The sequence below is a fragment of the Sarcophilus harrisii genome, chromosome 3 (genome assembly GCF_902635505.1).
Source record: "Sarcophilus harrisii chromosome 3, mSarHar1.11, whole genome shotgun sequence".
In the NCBI taxonomy this organism is placed as follows: Eukaryota; Metazoa; Chordata; class Mammalia; order Dasyuromorphia; family Dasyuridae; genus Sarcophilus; species Sarcophilus harrisii.
The window spans coordinates 577,879,912-577,899,708 of NC_045428.1; the positions used below are offsets into that span (position 1 = coordinate 577,879,912).

A 19,797-nucleotide genomic window follows, 5' to 3' on the forward strand; every position below is an offset into this window, starting at 1 on the left:
AAGTCCTAGGTGTCTCCCAGATCCTCTCCCAGAGAATCTTCGTGGTATTTTGTCAAAGGCCAAAAGGCTGTTAATGTTCTAAATTTCTGGAATTGATTATCAGTGTCAGGAACAAATTCAGTGTTCTTTAACTAAGGATGTAGCTGTTCGATGTTCATGTCAATTTGCTAATCAAGGGGAAGGAAAGGATCTTCCTATTGGATAATTCAAACTGGATATCAAGCTGACTGTGTCATAAATTGAATTCATTATCTTTTCCCCCCAAATCTTTCCCTTATCCTCATCATTACTGCCATATGTCCAGTCACACTGGCTCAGAACCTAGTTATCAATCCCTTTCAGCTCCTCATTTTTTCCCACTCCTCCTATAACCATTCTATTCCCAAGGCCTACTGATTCTACCTTCGAAATGTTTCTTGTCTTTACCTCCTGTATTCCCACCCTAGAGCAGGCCTTCATCACTTCATGCTTGCTGGGGTGGGGGTGGGGGTCTGCCTGCCTTAAATTTGCCCTGACAGCCCATTCTCCACCCAGCCATCAAATGGATTTTCCTAAAAATACAGGTCAGGTGATATGGCCACTCCCACCCCCTTCTCCTCTATTGCCTCTAGGATCAAAAATAAGATCCTTATTTGAATTTGAAAGTCCTTTGTAACCTAACTCTTTCCTACCTTTCCAGTTTTCTTACACTTGCATGTATTTTGCAGTCTTCTCAATTTTTCTGGCATAAGAAATTCCAAGTCTGGGCATTTTCACTGAGTATCCCCCATGCTTGGAATGTTCTCTCTCCTTGCCTTCATTTCCTGGTTTCTCATTTCACCTTCCTCAAGAATCTTTTCCCAGCCTTCCTCCATGTTAGTATCTTCCCTCTGTTGATTATCTTGAATTTATTCTGGATATATCTTGTTCGTATGTTTGTTTGCATGTTGTCTCCTCTTTTAGATTGTGAGTTCCTTGAGAACGAGAACTTTCTTTTGCCTTTGTATATGTTAGCATAGTACTAGTCACATAATAGACTCTCAATAAGTGCTTGTCGACTTAAATCTACATTTTCCAAGATTTGTTCTAACCATTTCAGTGCTTTGAAACCAGTGTTCCAGTTGCTACTTTGAATGACGTCAATGGATCCATCTGTTTCTTTAAAGAAAAATCTATTTTCCGGATAGATTAGCATAGATCAAAAACTTTCCTTAACTTGTGTACTAGGACAAACTAGGACTTCACTGAAAATTCTGGGGACTGAAGATGTTCTCTCTGTGACTGACTAGTTGGAGGCGAGGTGAAAAAGTGTTAAGGCAAGATATACTTATTAAGGATTTATTATGTGCCAGGACACAGGAGGCACAAATATGAGCAACAAGAAAGACGGGCCCTGCCCTCACAGAGTTTACAATCTAATGGGGAAGACAACACACCAAAAGGATCTGGAAAGATGAAAGGAGAAGGAAAGATGGCTGGTCCCGGTTCCAATGGATGATGTGACAGTCTGGGAAGACAGCAGAGGAGGAGGCCATGGGAGCTGAGGCATTCCCCAGGCAGCTGTGTCATGGTGTCTGGAGCATCAGCAGCAGAGCTGGAAGAGGAAATGGGTGAGAAATAAGGAAGTGAATGGGAGTTTGAGATGCCTTAGACCAAGGTGACTGAAATCATTTCGTTATCTGTCATCTCTCCAGCAACGTCGGTAACTCTTGGAGAGAAGTCCTCCATGCCGTAAGGCTGAACACAGTATTCTCTGATGGGCAGAACTGGGGCTGTATGCTGCAGACTGGAAAGGACCAGTCATCTGGTCGGGCTTTTTTTTGTTTTGTTTTCAGCAGACTGTCTGCACTATGATGTGGCAGTCAAAAAAGTTGGGAGCCTTGCCAGGTGTTGTGCTAAGATTACACAAAAGGGGCAAAGGACAGTCGCAGCCTGCAGGGAGCTTGTAGTCTAATGAGAGAAACAAGCAAACACAGGTGTATGGGATAAAAGGGAAAAGAGGAAGAGGGAAGGGGTTAGAATTAAGAGGGGTCCAGAAAAGTTTCCTGTGGAAGGTGAGATTTTAGTTGGGACTTAAAGGAGGCCGGTAGGTAGAGGTGAGAAAAGCCAAAGAAAATGCCCAAGAGACAGTATCTTGTTTTTGGAGCAGCCAAAAGGCCAGGATCACAGCATCCTGGTGGGAAGTGAGGCATAAGACTGTGGAAAGATTCATCTAGTCCCACCATAGGCTTGATAAGGTGATGGCCATGTTGATGGATAGACCTTGGCAATAACAGACTGGGTATGAGGGAGGTGGGAGAGGGAAGAGTTGAGAATGAGATCTAAGCGGCAATCCGGGTGATGGGAAGGGTGGGAGTACCCCTACCATAACAGGGAGGGTTTGGGGGGAAAGATAATGTTGATTTTAAGACATGTATGACATCCAGTTTGAGATGTCTGTTAGGCAGTTGGAGACAGAAGCAAAAGAGGTTGGGTTTGTTATCTACTTTTCAATGCCAAAGTTTATTGCCCTATTTACAGAGAAGCGTGCACCCTAAATTTTTCACGATTCAGGAAATCTGTCTTTTTAAAAGCTCTTTATCTCTCCCTCAGACTTGGGGATCATCATTGGTAATCCATTCCAACTGGAGAGAAATGAGTCCTTAGTTCTTAAAAGAAGGTGAATCAAATTTGGGGGCTAAGAGAAGACCCTCAAGATCCGGGGGCCCATTTCGTAATTGCACACAGGATATAAAGAGAGTGGCAGTACAGTATAGTAGAGAGAGAGAACACCAGATTTGGAGGCTGGAAGAACTGGTTTCCTGTGTGACCCTGGGCAGTCTACAGAACTGCTCTGGGCCACGGTTTCCTCCTAGGTAAAATGTTGAACTGAATGGCCTCTGAATCGATGCCCTTGGGATCTTTTAACTAGATACCAGTCCAGAACTAAGTCTAGGTTCTAAGCGTCCTCTGCTGACCTCGGTGTCAGTAAAGTGAAGGGACTTGGACTTCTTTTTTCTCTTGAGTTCTAAATCAGGTCTTTATGGCCCTGTCCACTTGCAGGTCTGGGATGCCATTAGTTTTCTGTGAGCCTCAGTTTCCTCCTCCGTTAAATGAGGGACCCTTGAGGTCCCTGCCAGCTCTCTTTGAAGCTCACGGATGGCTTTTATGCTAATTTCCTGATAGACTTTCAGGAAGCTCCATGAGTTACCCATGCCCTGTCCCTCTTGACGTCATGTATGTAGATTGTGCCCTTCAAAGCTATTTTTTTTTTTAAATCCTGACTCATTTGAAAGCAGACTGAATCTGTGCCTCTAACCCTCCCTTTTAAAGAGTTAAAGCTTTAGCTAATCCAGTCTTAATTCTCCCCATATGGCTGGGCCTGGCAGCAGAGGAAAGAGTTGGCTGACAATTCAAGCCTGAACAGTGGCTAAGATAAATATGGGGGCCATCTGTGCAGCTAGGAAAAAAAAATTCATGTGAGGAACAGACAGACCCTGCTAAGTTAAACATATTTCCGAGACTCTGCTGGGGGAAAAAGGAGGGGCCCAGTGGGTTGGGGTAGGGAGGAGGAGGAGGCTTGCGGAGCCGCCAGAAAAGAGGCAAAGTTGGCTGTCTCACAGGCAAGGGGGTCCGTTCCGAAAATTCTGGCAAATTGAATGATCAGACCTGGAGATGGGGAAGGGAGCTAGGGAGACAGTGATGTACCCAGGCGTTCCCACGGCAACCCGCCCCACCGCTGCCGTGATGCTCAGAACGCTGCAGTCTGGGTTTGTATAAAGGGCTGGAAAATCAGCTCGTGCGGGCTGTGAACATTTCTCCCAAGCAGGGGCTGAGCTGGCCCAGGCAGGTCTGGGAAGCTACAACCTTGAAGGACTTCCTCCTGGCTCAAGACAGCGGCTGGCTGGCAGAGGAGGGGCTTGGAGCTGGCTCCTGAGACTAGAGAAAAGGGGGTTTCGCAGTCCTGGGTGCCTGGAGTAGGGGCTTGGTCAGCGCTGGTCAGGCAGGGTGGGTTGAACGGCAGAGCCAGCCAGCAGCGCGGAAAGTGAGCTTCACGGCTTCAGAGACTGGACTGCCAGAGCCGTACCTTAAAATATACAGCACCCAAGGGGGCCCTCAACCCAGCGGGAGCCGAAAGCTTCATATTCTTTTGGCACAAAGACAGACCAGCTGGAGAAATCAAGAGCAGGACTGAGTCTGAGAGGGGACCTCCAGCAAGCATCCAGACTGCTCCCTGGCAAAGCCGGGCCAGACCGGCCCCAGGCGCCGGTGGGCAACCGGGTCTGGGATATTGGGGAGCAGCGCTGTCCTGATGCCATCCGGACCGGAGGGCTTTTAGCAGGCGGGATCCATTGGCCAGCCCCCCAGTCTCGGGGCTCTCCTGGCTTTCACTCCCAGCCCCATCCAGGAGCATGAGTTCAGTTCTGACAAAATATGGATCTCCACCACGCAGTTGGCTCAATCTTCGCTTGGGAACCAGTGAGTACATTTTTACCTTATTCCCCCTTTGGCCCCAGTTCATACCTAAAATAGGAGGTAGGGCTGGGGAGAAGAAGGGTGCTGGGGAACGGGACTGGGTCTCGCCTTTCTGGATCAGCTGGGGAACAGCTGAGAGCTTTTAGTCACTTGGATAATCTGGAGTCTTTCTCTGCAGTGAGATTAATCTGTAAGGTGCCAGGTTAAGGGCACAGAGACAGAAAGCACCCCACTGAGCAAGGGCAGAACAGTCAGGATAATGCCCTGTTCTAGAAAGAAGGACGCAGCCGGGTCATAGCTACTTTCTGGGCCCGAGGGGAGCCATCTCTTGGGAAAAGCTCCCAGGAGTCTCCAGGGTCGGTGGTGGCAGAGCACAGCTTTGGTGCATCGGAACGTGCAATGGCAGCGTGTCCTTGGAAGAACAGTCTAGCCGCAGCTGACTCAGAACTTCTGGACTCTCCAGCAGGGAAGCCCGGATTGAATCCCCCATTCTGGTTAGCTCAGTGTCTGGTGTCTGTGCCGTGAGGGGGAGAAGGCTCAAAAAGCAAACTCAAGAATCGAGAAATGTTTTGCTGATGCCTTTGTTATCCTTCCCATGCTTTCATTTCCAAGGACCCCCTTCACCCACAACAAAAGTTAGTTAAGCATGAAGCAAACAGAACAAAACAGCCCCCAAATCCCATCATTGGCCAGGTCAGCATCATGAAATTCTCAACAAGATGGCTGGAATTTGTTTTAACTCACTTTTTACAATAATATGCCCTGTAGCATTTTATGGGGAGGGGGGAGAAGAAGGGGATCAGGCTCAATCAGTGACCGACATGCTGGAGGCCTCACACACACACACACACACACACACACACACACACGTATGTGGAAGCCGTCTGAAAATTTTCACCTCAAAATGTCTCCAAATCAGAGTACTGGGATTATGCCTTTCATCCAGATGGGGCTGGCCTGAGACAAAATGGCCAAGTGTGCAAGTTTAGCTCCCTGGGGCCTCCACCCCCTCTCCTGTTTGTTGCCCGCTCCCCCCACTGGCGTGGGGAATAAGCATCCAAATAATACCTACTCTTTGCCAGGGCTAAGTGCTTTTTACAGCTATTATCTCATTTGATCCTTCGAGTCCAAGTGTGTGTTATGATCTCCATTTTACAGATGATTAAACTGAGGCAAGAGGGGTTGAATGTCCAGGGTCACACAGCTAAGGGCCAGCTACCCTTCAAATAAGGAAAGGATTTGTGTTGATGATATGAATCTGTTCTATCTGGGTCACATGTGGTCTCTACCGTCAGGATGCCCACTTTGGAGACTCTTCATTCGGTTCCCATAGCCTGACACCTGCTTCGGAGGAGCTTCTGTCCAAGGGAAGAGACCCTGGTTTTGTCCCTAGCTAACAGGGGGCTCACTGAGCCAAGACACATCAAGTCTGATGTATCCTAATTGTCCTTGAGTGTCCTGAGTGGTTTCTGGGGGTGGATTCCTCTCACCAGATTCTCATCTTGTCACAGAGGTCAGAAGATACCCTGAACTAGTATGTAAAAGGGGGGGGCCCGGTTCCATTCCCTGGTCCCCTACCTCAGTGACATACCCTCCTCTCGTTCTGATGCTGACTTAGCCTTTCATTGACCTGAATTAAAAAAACTACAAAACTTCCCTAAATGCTCAACCGAAACCCCCATTGATGGGAAGTAGGAGGAAGCAGGAGGCCTTCCTGGATGGGGCCTTCTTGGCTGCTCTCAGAGGGTTAGCCTTGTGTCATGTGGTATGGGGAGCGGGTGCAAGGGAGCCCTGCAATGTTGCTTAGGAAAGATAATGACACTGAGAAGCTCGTGGAGACTGATACGGGCTTCTGAGGGTCCGGGTCCAAGGACCTCACTGATTCATTGATTGCCAGCTAGAAGGGACCCTCAAAGTCAAATGGAGACTCATTTACTTTTAGAGTTGTAAGGTAGGACCTTGAGATATCTTAAGGTTCATGGACTTAAAAAAAAAAGATTTTGATAAATATGTTTCAACAGAATTCATTTCCTTTATAAAGGAATTTATTTTATTTTATTTACTTTTATTTTTTATTTTATTTATTTTATTTTTATTATTAAAATTATATATTATTTTATTTACTTAAAAACTTGATTCAGAGAAGAGGTCTTTGACATAAAGGTTAAGAACTCATGACTTCTAGGCTGACTCTCATTTTACAGATCATGAAACTGAGGCAAACAAAGAGAAATGACTTGTCCAGAGTCATTCAGCTAGTTAAAAACTCAAGTCTTTCTGACTCTATACCCAATGCTGCCTCAGTGATCCACCCAAAGGGACTGCTTGTAGATTGAAGGAACTGACCTGGATGACCTCTCAGTCCATTTTATGATTCTAAAATGTGGAACTTGGGCCCTGAATTGGACCCAGAATGCCTTAGTATCCAGCAGCTACTACTGCCCCTGAAGTCAGATTCTAATCCTGACCTCTGTCCTAGGGCCAGTCTCCCTGCCAAATTATTGATCGTGAACTCTGGCAGTAGGAAAAAAATTGGTACGCATGACCAATTTGCATGTATTTATTAATTACATAATATACTACTGTTCTGATAACTACATAGATTATAAAACACCTAAAATAGAAATAAAAGGGACCAGATGAAGATGAATTGGTATTTGGTTCTAGAATTAATTAGCCACTAGAGATTTTTGAGTTGGGGGTGACATGGTCAGACCAAATCTTTTGGAAAACCACTGGCAGTTGAATGGAGAATGAATGGGGAGATTTCACTCAAGGAGATCAAATTGGAGAGGTCCGGAGAGATTGAGGTAGCCGGGTAGCCGAGTGAGTAGAGAAGGGTCAAATGTGAGAGATGTTGGGAAGGGAGAAAGGACCAAACTTGGCGACTGATTGTATGCGTGGGATGATGGAGAGCGAGGTTTCAGAAATAACAAGGGGTTGATGGGGCTGAGAGGCTGGAGAGATGGTGATGCCCTTGATGGAAATTGGGGCCTTGGGAAGATCATGTCATGAGATCTGTGATGCAGATGATAAGCAGTCTGTTCCGGCTCCTTTTATGAACTCCCCCCAAAGGAAAGAGGGGGGTCCGCTCTTATTGTCACATTGCCTGGGTTCCAAGAGCCTGAGCCCCAAGGGGCCCGCCCAAAGCTGGAGCAGGGCATGGTGGCCTGGGGGGGGCGGGGGCAAACACGTGTGCTAGCTGCTGCTGCTTCTGGTGGGCACCTGGGCTGTTCTAAGAGGGCTGTGGCTGATTCAGGAGGCCGGGAGTTTGGGCAACAGGGAGAGGAGGAGAACGAGGGAGCGAGACACTACCCAGCTCCCTGCTCTCTGACTAGCTCATTATATAATCCTCTGCATCCTGACATGGCCCAGTTTGGAGACTCCTCATTCGGTTCCCATAGCCTGACAGTTGCTTCCGAGGAGCTTCTGTCCAAGGGAAGAGACCCTGGTTTTGTCCCCAGCTGGCAGGGGGCTCACTGAGCCCAGACACATCAAGTCTGATGTATCCTAATTGTCCTTGAGTGTCCTAAATGGTTCTTGGGGGGTTGAGCTTCAGGACAGCAGGATTGTTGTTCCAGAACCCGAGGGTGAGACAGCAGGAATGGGCAGACCTTCCCATCTGGGGAAGGAAAAGATTGAGACCTTGAAGGGGAGACCCAAAGAATTCTCTCTCTGTTTTGTCTGTCCTTTTCGTTCTGCGACCGCCTTCTGTTCCCTCTGTGTCTCTGTCTGTCCTGTTCTGTTGTTGCTTCTTGTCTTGTGTGTTTGCCCTCTGTTCTTTCTTGTTCTACTTGCTTGCTTTTGTTCTTTCCTTGCTTGTTTCCTTGTGTTCTGTCCCCCCTTCCTCCCCTCCTTTTTTTTTTCTTCCTCTGCTTTGTTTGCTTGTGTTTTCGTCTTTCTTTTTTCTTTTTTTTCTTCCTTTTTTCTTTCCGTTTTATCCTTGTTCCGTTTTTTTCCCCGTTTGGGAATGGAAGAACTTTAAAATTCTTTCAATCCTAAACAGGGAGGAAATTGGGAATTAGACTTTAAACCTTACTCTGGAAACACTTGTTCAACACTATTCAAATGTAACCTCAGACACTCCCTGTAAGACCCTGGATATATGACCTGACTTCTTTGTCCCAGTGTCCTTTAGAATGATGATATTAATAAAAGCACCTATTTCTCAGGGATGTTTTGAAGATTAAACGAGATAATGTTTGTAAAGTGCTTAGCAGAGTGCCTGACACATAATAGGCAATTTCCTTCCTTCTCTTCCTCCCTTTTCCCCTCTCTTCCTCTCTCCCTCCTTTAATCCCCTTTTTTCTTTCCCTCCTTCCCTCTCTCCCACTCTCTTTCTCTCTCTCTCCCCACTCCCTCTCCCTCTTTCCTCCAACAAGTATTTATCAAAGGCCTCCTGTGGGTGAGTCTCTGGGGGCTTCGAAGATCGAAGGGAAGCAGCCCCTGCTCTCAGTGAGTTCATATTCTGTGCATGGATAAGTTAGAACCAAACAGATTCAAAATGGCCCCTTGGGGAGATCTGACTTTGAAGTCAGGGTTATAGATGGAGATCTGGGAGGCACCTCAGAGGCCATCTAGCCCAACCCCCTCATTTTACAGATGGGGAAACTGAGGCTCATACCGGTAAAGTCTCGTGGCTAGGATGGGCCAAAGGCAGGGCTGGACCCCATGGTTCTGGACTCCAACCTCAGTAATCTTGTCATTCTGCTGCCCTGACTCCTGGGTCAGTTTCTGGCTCGTGAGTGCTTCTAGGGGAAGGAGTGCGTTTCCTGGGCAACCTGTGTCAGTCAGGGAGCGCACCTGTGGCTGGACAGAGGCAGCGCCCGCTCAACCTGGAAAGGGTCTGGCCCACAAATCCCATTGGATCCTTGTTGACTAGCTCACTGGGAATGGAGGGCTTGGGGTGTGGCCCAGCCTCTATGGCCACAGCACTGCCCCCAGTCCTGCAGGTGGGTTCCCATCTCTTGCTCCTTTGCTCCCTCCTCAGCCCTGTGAGATACCCGGCACCCAGAGGCTGCTGGAATCACTGCAGTAGACGCGGCTGCCTGACTATTAGAAACCACCTCCTCCTCCCTCCGTGGCTGGAGGCCGACTTGCCAGCCTCTCCGAACCACCAGGGACACCAGGAGAGAGGGCCTGGCAAGGGGAACAAGGGACTCCTCTGGCCGTCATCGTCTTGCTCTGGGAGCTGAATCTTGGCCCATTTAATGGAGCAGAAGAGCTACAACCTTGAAATACAAGAGTTAGAAAGGAGGGAGGCTCTATGAGGGTTCCATTTTCCCAAATAGAGAAGCTGCTCATTGTCCAGCCTCTCTCTACCTGGTCAGAGGTAGGGGCCAATAATAATAATAGCATAATAATTTCTGAAGAAAGAAAGAGGGGGAAGAAAGGAAGGAAGGAAAGAAAGAAGGAAGGAAGGAAGGAAGGAAGGAAGGAAGGAAGGAAGGAAGGAAGGAAGGAAAGAAGGAAGGAAGGAAAGAAGGAAGGAAGGAAAGGAAGGGAGGGAGGGAGGAAGGAAGGGAGGAAGGAAAAAAGGGAGGGAGGGAGGCAAGGATGGAAGAAGGAAGGAAAGAAAAAAAGGAAGGAAGGGAAAGAGGGAGGAAAGAAGGAAGGGAGGAAGAAAGGGTGGGAGAGAAGGAGGATGAGGAATTATCTGTTCATCTTCCAATGGAGCTTCCAATGGGAGGGATCATGGAGATCTTTGGGAAGGTCCTGATGTGTCTCTCCCTGGAGTGCTGGACCTTGGTTCAGGAAATTCTCAAATCCAAGTCTGGCCTCAAACATTTACTAGCTGTGTGACCCTGGGCAAGTCATTCAACCTCAGTTTCCTCATCTGTGAAATGGGGATAATAATAACACCCATTGCCTAGGATTATTCTGACAAAATGAGATTTGCAAAACTGTAAATCTTGAAGTGCTATGTATTCATTAGCTATTGTAATTATAACTTTCGTCTCAGTTTTTAGAGTATGGCAGCAGCTCTAATGTAGTAGATGGCAGAGCTGTTTACGCATGTGTAAGGAGGATTTAAGAGACATCTATATATTAGATGTGCTGGGTGAAATAGACACTCCATCAGAGGAGATAACATACATATACAGACATATTATTTATGTGTATATATGTATAATATATACATATGATGTACAATATGCATATATATATCTATTGTATAATACAATTATATAATACATGACAAAATATAACAATATATTATAAAATATAATGCCTATAAAAATAACACAAATAATATACACATGTGTATATTATATATACACAACATAATACATACATATTATAAATACATATATGTATGTATGATATACAAATATATGATAAAATACCATACAATATAATCTATTAATTATATATATTATTTGACATACAATATACAATTTCATATTTTATCATATATTTTATATTTTTATTAAATTTATTGTGCAGTGTTATATGTATATGCATATAGAGACAAGGTATGCATGCATACATATATATGTGTATCCACATACATATATAGTTATTTGAGAGGGGGTGGACTGAATCTATGATTTCATTGGGGCAAAGAGGATCTTCTATTACAGTAGATCAGCACCTTCTCGAAATCTTGAAGAGAATCGGTGTGTTGTCTGGGAAGATTGAAGGGCTAGGTGATTTGCTCTGGATCACTCAGATATTCTTTGTCAGAGACTGGACTTGAATCGACCAGTGCTTAGCACAGTTCTTGACCCATAGTAGGTGCTTAAGAAATGCTTATGGACTGACTAGAGCAGGGTTCTTCTACTTTTTCCATTTGTCACCTCTTTTTCACCTGGGAAAATTTTTACACACACCTACTATGTAGTTAGATAAAGTAGGTATACAAGTCAAACATTTACTGATAATAAATCATAAAGAAATTAATTTTTAAAATCTTTGGTATACATATAATTTTACCATTTGTTAAAGGTAAAAAATTTGCTTTCTAACGAGATGGTGTGCTTGTTTGTTTTTACATAAATAATTAAATCTTGATCAAATATTTGATAACTTTCTTTTGCTAAATTCGCGCTGGTTCTGTTCATTTCACTCAGCATCAGTTCATACAAGCCTCTCCAGGCCTTTCTGAACTCATCCTGCTGATCATTTCTTACAGAACAATAATATTTCATAACATTCATATACCACAATTTACCCAATCATTCTCCAATTGATGGACATCCATTCAGTTTCCAGTTTCTCGCCACTACAAAAAGTGCTGCCACAAACATTTTTGCACATACAGGTCCCTTTCCCTCCTGTAAAGGACTTTTACCTCCAAACAGAGATTTGTTTGTATCTGTTCTAGAAATACTGTTTGGGGGGGCCATTGCAATTTACTGAGCAAGAGAGGGAGTGACATCGTCAGCCCTGTGCTGCCTCCTGGTTGGATGACAGTAAAAGCTGCAAATAAGGGACTTTATAGAGGGAGCCTCGATGCAAACATTTTCAGTTTTTGGACCAGCCCAATTTCATTAGGAGATAAAATTTACCTCTTTGGGAAAATTCTGCCTGTTAATGGAAAGCCTGACCTCCAGTTACCTTTGGGGGGTGACCTGGGGCTTTTAAAGAGAACTAACTTGCCCAGAGCCAGTTCTCTATTCCCTGTCTTTGCTGCCTCTCTAAACACTTAAAAAGCACCTACTATGTGCACAGTGCCAGGAAAATTGAGAGAATAAAGGAGGAAAGCATTCATTAAGCACTTACTAAATGCCAGGCACTGGGCTGGGGAAAAAAATACAATAAAAAAGACAGAGCCTGCCCTCTCCAAGCTTATATTTTAAGGGGGAAAACAATAGACAAAAAGGGGCAGAGGAGTGGAGATGGAAATGAATATCAGAGCATGGTTTGGAAGATTCACAGGGAATGAAGAGCAAATACTAGTAGTTGGATTGAGGCAGGAGGGAATCAAGGAAGGCTTCATGGGAGGTGTTGCCTTGACTGAGGTTGAAAGAAGAGGAAAAGTCTGAAAGGATGGCTTGGCATTCAGGGATCTGCCCATCCTTCTTCATGGACCCCTGTTTGCCAAATCTGGTCCCTGGGCTAGGGGCACCAGCCCAGCCCAGGGTAGTGAGGGGATCTGCCCCTGTCCTGCCCCTACAGCATGAAATGTGCCATCTGCTTTGAAGGTTACAGAGTTTTAAAATTAATATTCAATTTAAAGCAACAAACATGTATTAGGTGCCAGGTACTCTATTAGTCTCTGAGAAGATAAAGGCAGTCACTTTAGCAAGGTGGCTCAGTAGATACCACACTGGGCCCACCTGAGTTCAAATTCAGCCTCAGCCCCTTACTAGTTGTATGGCCCTGGGTAAGTCATTTCATTTCTGTCTGCCTCAGTTTTCTCAACAGTGAAAGGTCATAAGAACACTTTCCTCCCAGGGTTTTTTTATAAGCATCATCTGATTTAATATTTGTAAAATACTTAGCACAGTGCCTAGCACATTTAGTATTTAATGTGCTTCCTTCTCTAACTAGGGGATAGGGAGAGAAAAAGCAATATATAGACACTTAAAATATATAAAGTAATGGAGAAAGTCAAATTACCAGGGAAAGGCCTAGGCTAGGGGATGCTGATTGAACTAAACTTTAAAGGGAGTTAAGGATTCCAAAAATTGGAAGAGAAAACTTCTCAGATATGTGAAGGTGAGAATAGGAAATGTGTGGAAATTTGTATATGAAACAAATATGTATATGAAACAAAAATATAGTGGAATTGTGTTTTTTTAAAAGAAGGTTAAAAAAAGTACCAAAACAAAATGTATTTTCTTTTTAACTGCAAAGTATTCATTCTGCCCACGTAGCAGAATTCTCCCCCTTCCTCTCCAGCTGCTTTGGTGACCACAAGCAAACACACACAACTGTTTAGAGGGAAGCCGGCCCTAGTCTTGGAGAGAGGGGGAGGCTGGAGGGACCCAGAGGCAGAGAGGCCCTTCTGTCCTCAGCTGCCAATCTTGTGGTTAGCTAGAAAGGGTTTGAGGCCTGCAGCATGCACCTAGTGTGGATGTGGACTCTATTATGTCAACCTCCCCTTCCTCACTCCGGCCTCAGCCAAAGTCCTTCTTCTTTGGATCCTTTATCCATGTGGCTTCTCTGCCTTTAAGAGCTTATTTGTTCATTCAATAAGCATTAATTAAGTACCTACTGTCGTGCCAGGCACTGTGCTAGAGTCTGAGAAACAACATGTCTCTGGAAAAATCAATATAAAAAGTCAATAAAAATAATTTCAGAGTAAAATGCACTAGTCACTAAGGAGACTGCCTAATACTGGGTTCACATCCCACCTGTGATGTTTACTCTTTTGGGTAAGTCATTTTACTTTCCTGGGCCTTGATTTCCTCATCTGTCAAATGAAAATGCTCTCTTTTAGTTCTAGATGTGAACTAGAACTCTTTGCACATAGGTTACAGAACATAAGCTGCACTTTTGATGGAACTTGAGATTCCAAGTTCTTCCTTCGTGTTCATCTTTGTGAGCTCAGGCTCAGGAGCTTGCATGGACTAGCTCTTAGTGTTTAGGAGACCTCTGCTTTCAGTATCTTTGTAAATCTAAGTCCTCGGAAGGAGGAAAAAGGAACTGGCTTAGGCTTCTTGACCACAGGATGGCAGCCCCCCAGAGGGTCCTGGGTCATGATGAATTTCAGCAGTTGCAGGTAGAACAATATCCTTATCCTCGGGGAGGGGGTGTCTTCCTGAAGTGAAAGAAATAGTTGGAACCCAAGAGATGAACTATAGGGAAATTGCCTGAGACTAGTGGAGCTGGGGGAGCACGGGGATAACGGGCGGGGGTTATGGGTGGAGTCATGGGTGGGGTCTTGTCTCTCAGCCCGACCACCTTTTGGACAAACCAAGAACAAACCAGAAGAGCTATTTCAGGCATGTACTTAGGAGGGAAATCAACAGAGATGTTGATGAATGATTGGCTTGGATGCCATTCAGGTGGCTGGGTCCCATTTTTCCACAGCCTTCTTCCTAATCTAGGGACTTGCAGACAGCTCTGGGGCAAGATGGCTGTCCTCCAAGCAGATGTGTCTGGAGTTCAGCCTTTGGAAAATCTGGTGGGGAAGAAAAAATAACCCTTGAGCTCACAACCCCACCACCCATAGGGACCTTTAGTTGAGATTGGGCTTGCTCAGACTAGCACCTGCAAGTGTTGGGGGGAGCAGATACAAATGGGATCCATGTTTGGTCATCGTTAGCCCGTAAACTGGATAGAAAGGAAGGCAAAGTGAAGGAGGGGATCAAAAACCATGGGATTCAATCAGAGCAACTGAGAATGCTCAATCCGGAAATGGGAAGATGGTGGAGTTATCCATTTGGAGCCGCAAGGGATCTCAGAACTCATCCAGCCTGACCCCCTCGTATACAGATGGTCCTGCAGAAGTGGTGTGACTCATCAGAGCTGCCTTCCAGTACATGAAAGGAATTGGATTTGTTCTGTTCACATTCAAAGGGCAGAACAAGGAGCAACTGGGACGTAGAGAGATCTATTTTAGCTCAAAATAAGGAATTTCCTAACAACTAGTGAAGTTAAGACAACAAGCAATTATTAGCAGGTTCTGGGCACTGGGATGAATGCCGAGAACACCGACAAAAGCAGAAAATAAGTGTTGGCGCTCAAGGACAGTCTAGTAAGGGATTCAACATCTGTTTATGATAAGCATCAATTCAAATCAAATCAATAAGCATTTATTGCTTATGTGCCAGATACTGTGCTAAGCACTAAGGATACAAAGGCAAGCCAAAAATTGTCCTTTCCTCAAGGTGCTCACAATCTAATTTTAATGAAGGACAATAAATAGTTAGGGATATACTTTACATGAATACATAATATATATGTGTGTGTGTGAATACATGTGTATATATGTATATGCACACACAGAATGAGACCAATTGGCAGAGAGAAGATGAAAAAGAAAGAAGAGAAAGAGAGAAGAAGGAGGAGAAGAGAGAAAGAGAAGAAGAAGAAGAGAGAGAGAGAGAAGGAGGAGGAGACAGAGGAAGAGAGAGAGAGGAAAAAGGGAGAGACAGAGAAAGAGACACACACACAAAGAGACGGAGACAGAGAGACACAGGGAGAGAGAGAGAGAGAGAGAAGGGGTAGAAATGAGAAAAAGAGAGAGTCAGCTGGCTGATTGTATCAATTTCCAATGAAATGATCCAATACTACCAATAGTATATTAATGTGCCTGTCTCTTCCCAACCTTGCCAATACTGACCATTCCCATCTTTCGCCGTGTTTGCCAGTTTGCTGGCTGTGAGGTTACTCCAAGAGTCCCAGGAATGGCAGCCCCCTCCAGACCACACATCCTGCTCGCAACCTGGCCTCCTCAGCCTTCTTCCAGGAAAATAGCTCAGGAAAAAATAAGATTCTGCCCCTGGAAGTCCCTGACACCGTGATCAGACAGCTTCACTTAAGAAAGATGATGGTTTTGTTCATGGGACGCACTTAAGGCTGCTTGCTTGTGAATCCCCTTAGAGGCACGAATGTGCCCCTTCCATGTGACCGCAGACAGCTAGCCCCTCCTCACCCCAGAGCTAGACCATGAGCTCCTCCGAGAAGGACCTGTCATTATAGTGTTTGTATTCCCAGCAGGGACCGGTGCTCAATTAAGAGTGTGAGTGTAAGTGCGTGTGTGTGAGTGTGTGTGTGTGTGTGTGAGAGAGAGAGAGAGAGAGAGAGAGAGAGTGTGTGTGTGTGTGTGTGTGTGTGAGAGAGAGAGAGAGAGAGTGTGTGTGTGTGTGTGTGTGTGTGTGTGTGTGTGATCACCAGCCCCTCCCAGTGAGTGCCTGGTGCTGGACCTACAGTTTGGAAAGCCTGAATTAAAACCCTCCCCCAGCCACTTCACAGCCGCGTAACCCCGCCCAAACTCCAGATGCTCTGCCTCAGTTTCTTGCTTTGTTAAACAATAACCCCTGCCTTCCAAGTTTGTTGTGGAAAACAAACGGGAGGATATATGTAAACTGCCTTATAAATCCTTCTCTAGAAACGCTACTTTTGAGTTCCATTTCACAGAGAAGTAAGCTGAGGCTGAGACGGTAAGAACCTTCCCGAGGTGACGGGCTAGAGAGGGACAGGCCGGAAAGAGCCCTGACCCTCGGATCTCCTTCCTTGTCTGCGGCCCTGGCCGGGGCTGGGAGTGTTTGTGGGGCCTGGGTCCCCGGCAGGGAGGAGGAGGAGGAGGGGAAGGGGGCGCGGAGGGCACCGCAGTCAGCGGGAGCCCGGCCCTTGGGCCGCTTATGTAAGCAGAGCCCGTGTTTTTGGCTGCGGGGACTTGATTCATACCAGAGGGGAATTGTTGTCTGGGCTGAAGCTGGGAGCGCTCGGGCCGCTTCTGCAGAGCCTTGTCACGCGAAGCCCTCGGCGGCTGGCGCGGCCTCCTGGAAACAGCCGGCCCCTGCCAGCCCTGCCCGCCGCCTCCCAGACACAGCTGGCTCTGCTAGGAGCCCCGGGGGGCCGCGCGGGTGGTACCCGATGGCTTCTCCCGGGAGGCTGGGGTCAGTCACCTGCTGGAGGGGGGGTAATCCCTGAGGGGGGGGCACAGGGGAAGCCGTTTTCGGGGCTGGGGGGTGGGGAGTCAGCCTAGACTCAGAGAGCAGGATACCAGGCTTCCCTCGGGAAGAGGGAACTGCTTCGTCAAGGGACATCCAAGATGTCCATCTTCTGCATGGAGCCTTTCCTGGTTCCCTCCCCTCCCCCTCCTGCCCCCCTTATTTTTAACTCCGAGATTTACTGGTTGGATGGCTTTGAGCCTCCTTTTTTAATCTGCAAAATGGGAATAGTGATACTTTCTCCACTTACCTCCAGTTTTCCCATCTGCATACAGGGGAGGCAATGGTTTGAAGTTAAAAAAGATTGGGTTCAAATCCAGCCTCTGAAAAGAAGTGACTTCAAGGCAAATGAATTAGTCTAGTTGAACCTCAGTTTCCCCACCTGCAAAATGGGAATGGTGATACTTGCTCTACTTAACTTCATTTTCTCCAAAGGTGAGGCAATGGGTAGTAAAGTTCAGAGTCAGGAAGATGGGTGCAAATTCAACTTCTGATATTATGTGACTGGAAGGCAAATGGATTAATCTTGTTCAGCCTCACTTTCCCCATATGCAAAATTCCCTTTCCTTATCATAAAATAGGATTAACTGTAAGACCACTGCTTGCTTTGAAGAAAGGGCTTTGTTAATCCTACAGTGGCTGTGTGGGGAAGAGGATGGGATGGGGGTGGGGCTGGAAAGGGGAAAAAGGCTTCTTTTTCAACCGTTGTCCTACTGAGATTGTACCTTCCCTCTCTGGACTGTCCAGCCCGGGACTCCATCTCCCTAGAGAATTCTCCTATATAAATAAATATAAGCTTTCTGTTACTAATCAGTGGATCACTTGGGGAAAGGGGAAAGGGAGGACTGGTTGGGGGAGGGGGAAAGGAAAATGCTGGATTGGGGGAGGGGAAAACTGTCAAGATGACTCCTCCAGGGCCATCGTCACCCTTCTTAGCCATTCTACAGAGCCTCTGGACTTGGCCAGCCATTGGCTGCCCCGCTTGTTAACACACAGCACTGGAGTCAGGCACGCCAGGCATTTTGTGCTAAAATTGAAGAAATCAGATCTGGATTTCTTTTGGGTACACGCCGTTCCTCGACAGCCTCTCTTCCCTTCCTTGTTCTGAGCTTAGCAGGTGTTCTTTTGAAACTTTCAACAACCACCCTTATGTCACATTTCCTTTTTGGAAGGAGTGTCTCTTTTATTTCCCTGGCTAGAGCCTTCTTGGGCTGCAGCAGCAAGCCACAGATTCAGCCAGTCCTAAGTTCAAATGCTACCTCTTGGCTGTGTGATCCTGGGCAAATCACTTAATTTCTCTGGCTTTAGTTAGCTCATCTGTAAAATTATGGGTCTGGACTAGTTGAGCGCTCCCTAAATCTATGTACACACACACACACACACACACACACACAAAACACACCACACACACACCAGAAAAACCCACCACACACACACACACACACACACACAAAACACACCACACACACACACCAGAAAAACCCACCACACACACACACACACACACACACACACACACACACACACACACAAAATCTATGATCCTATATATTCCCTCCACTCCATGGGGAACACCTGTCCTTCATCTCTCCCCCCTCCCCAGTCACAATCATGGGTTTGTAGGATTTCCAGCAAGGAGAGTCTTCAGAAATCATAGAATCATAGATTTATAGCTCAAAGGACCTTGGAATTCATCAAGTTCAGGTCCTCTTAAATTGTTTCCACTTGCGACTCCTTTTCCCCTGAGAAATTTTCATGTGACCCTGGTGTATATAGGTATATAAAATAGGTATACAAACCAAACATTTACTGATGATAAATCATAATTCTTGTGACCCCTCCCCACATTCGGTTATGAGACCCCATATGAGATCACAACTCACAATTCAAGAAGCTGGGACGTACCCCATCATTTTATGGATGTGCAATGGTTAGCTCCCCCCTTCCCCAGACTTCTAGCCATTGAGCAGAATCTAGTCTCTTATTCTACAGCATAAACTCTGCCAGACGTTGCATTTCTCCTTTTTGCCCTCTCCCCTGCAGCAGGATGCAATAAAAGTCAGCTTATCTTTTATTTGAAGATAAAACCCATTATAAAGATACAAATGGCAAATAAAGTTTTGAAAGAGCAGCAAATTCCAAAAGGATAAGCAGAGCTGGTTTGTCAGATATTCATGTGTCAGTGAGAGGGGAGTGGAGAGAGAATAGAAAGTGGGTGAATTTGCCAGGTCCCAGAATGCTCTAAGGCAGAAATATTCAGTCAGATCACAAATTCTGGCCCAGAAGATCACTCCTAAAGCTGATCAGCAAGCCAGACAACACTTAAATTTCATAGTGCTTATGGTTGATTCTGTGATAGATCTGAGGTAGCTGAGCACTTTGATTTCTCCCACATTTGGCATGCTTCTGGAGTCCTTTCCCATGAGCTCCAAACTTCCCAGCTCCCCTTTCCTTCATGGGTCCTTCTCTAGAGGTTTTTCCAGTTTCACCTTTCAGCTGAAAAAACTATACTTCCCAACAGCACCCTCTCCCCCCATATGAGACTATGTTTACCCTACATTTTTCATAACTCACATAGCAACTCTATGAGGCAGATGCTACAGATATTATCCCTCCCTTTATCATTGAAATTAAGGACAAGGTGGGGAAATGACTTTCTTAGGCTCACACAGCTACTAAGTGTCTGAGATGAATCTACTTCTCTACTTCCTGTTATAGTAAATGCTCATTGGATTGAAGAGAATTAAATTGAGGAGTGTGCAGTGGAAGGGGAGGGATACAAGCAATTTATTAT

The 19,797-nt window shown here is 45.8% G+C and overlaps 1 protein-coding gene across 1 annotated transcript in view; it reads left to right on the forward strand.

The window, feature by feature from the left end:
• Positions 1-638: 638 nt before the first annotated feature.
• The window catches only part of LOC116422856, a 64,950-nt gene continuing 45,791 nt past the window's right edge, over positions 639-19,797 (forward strand). Inside the window, exon 1 of the transcript XR_004233393.1 lies at positions 639-4,437. The gene's annotated coding sequence lies outside the window, so the exon portion shown is untranslated. The remainder of the gene's footprint in view (positions 4,438-19,797) is intronic.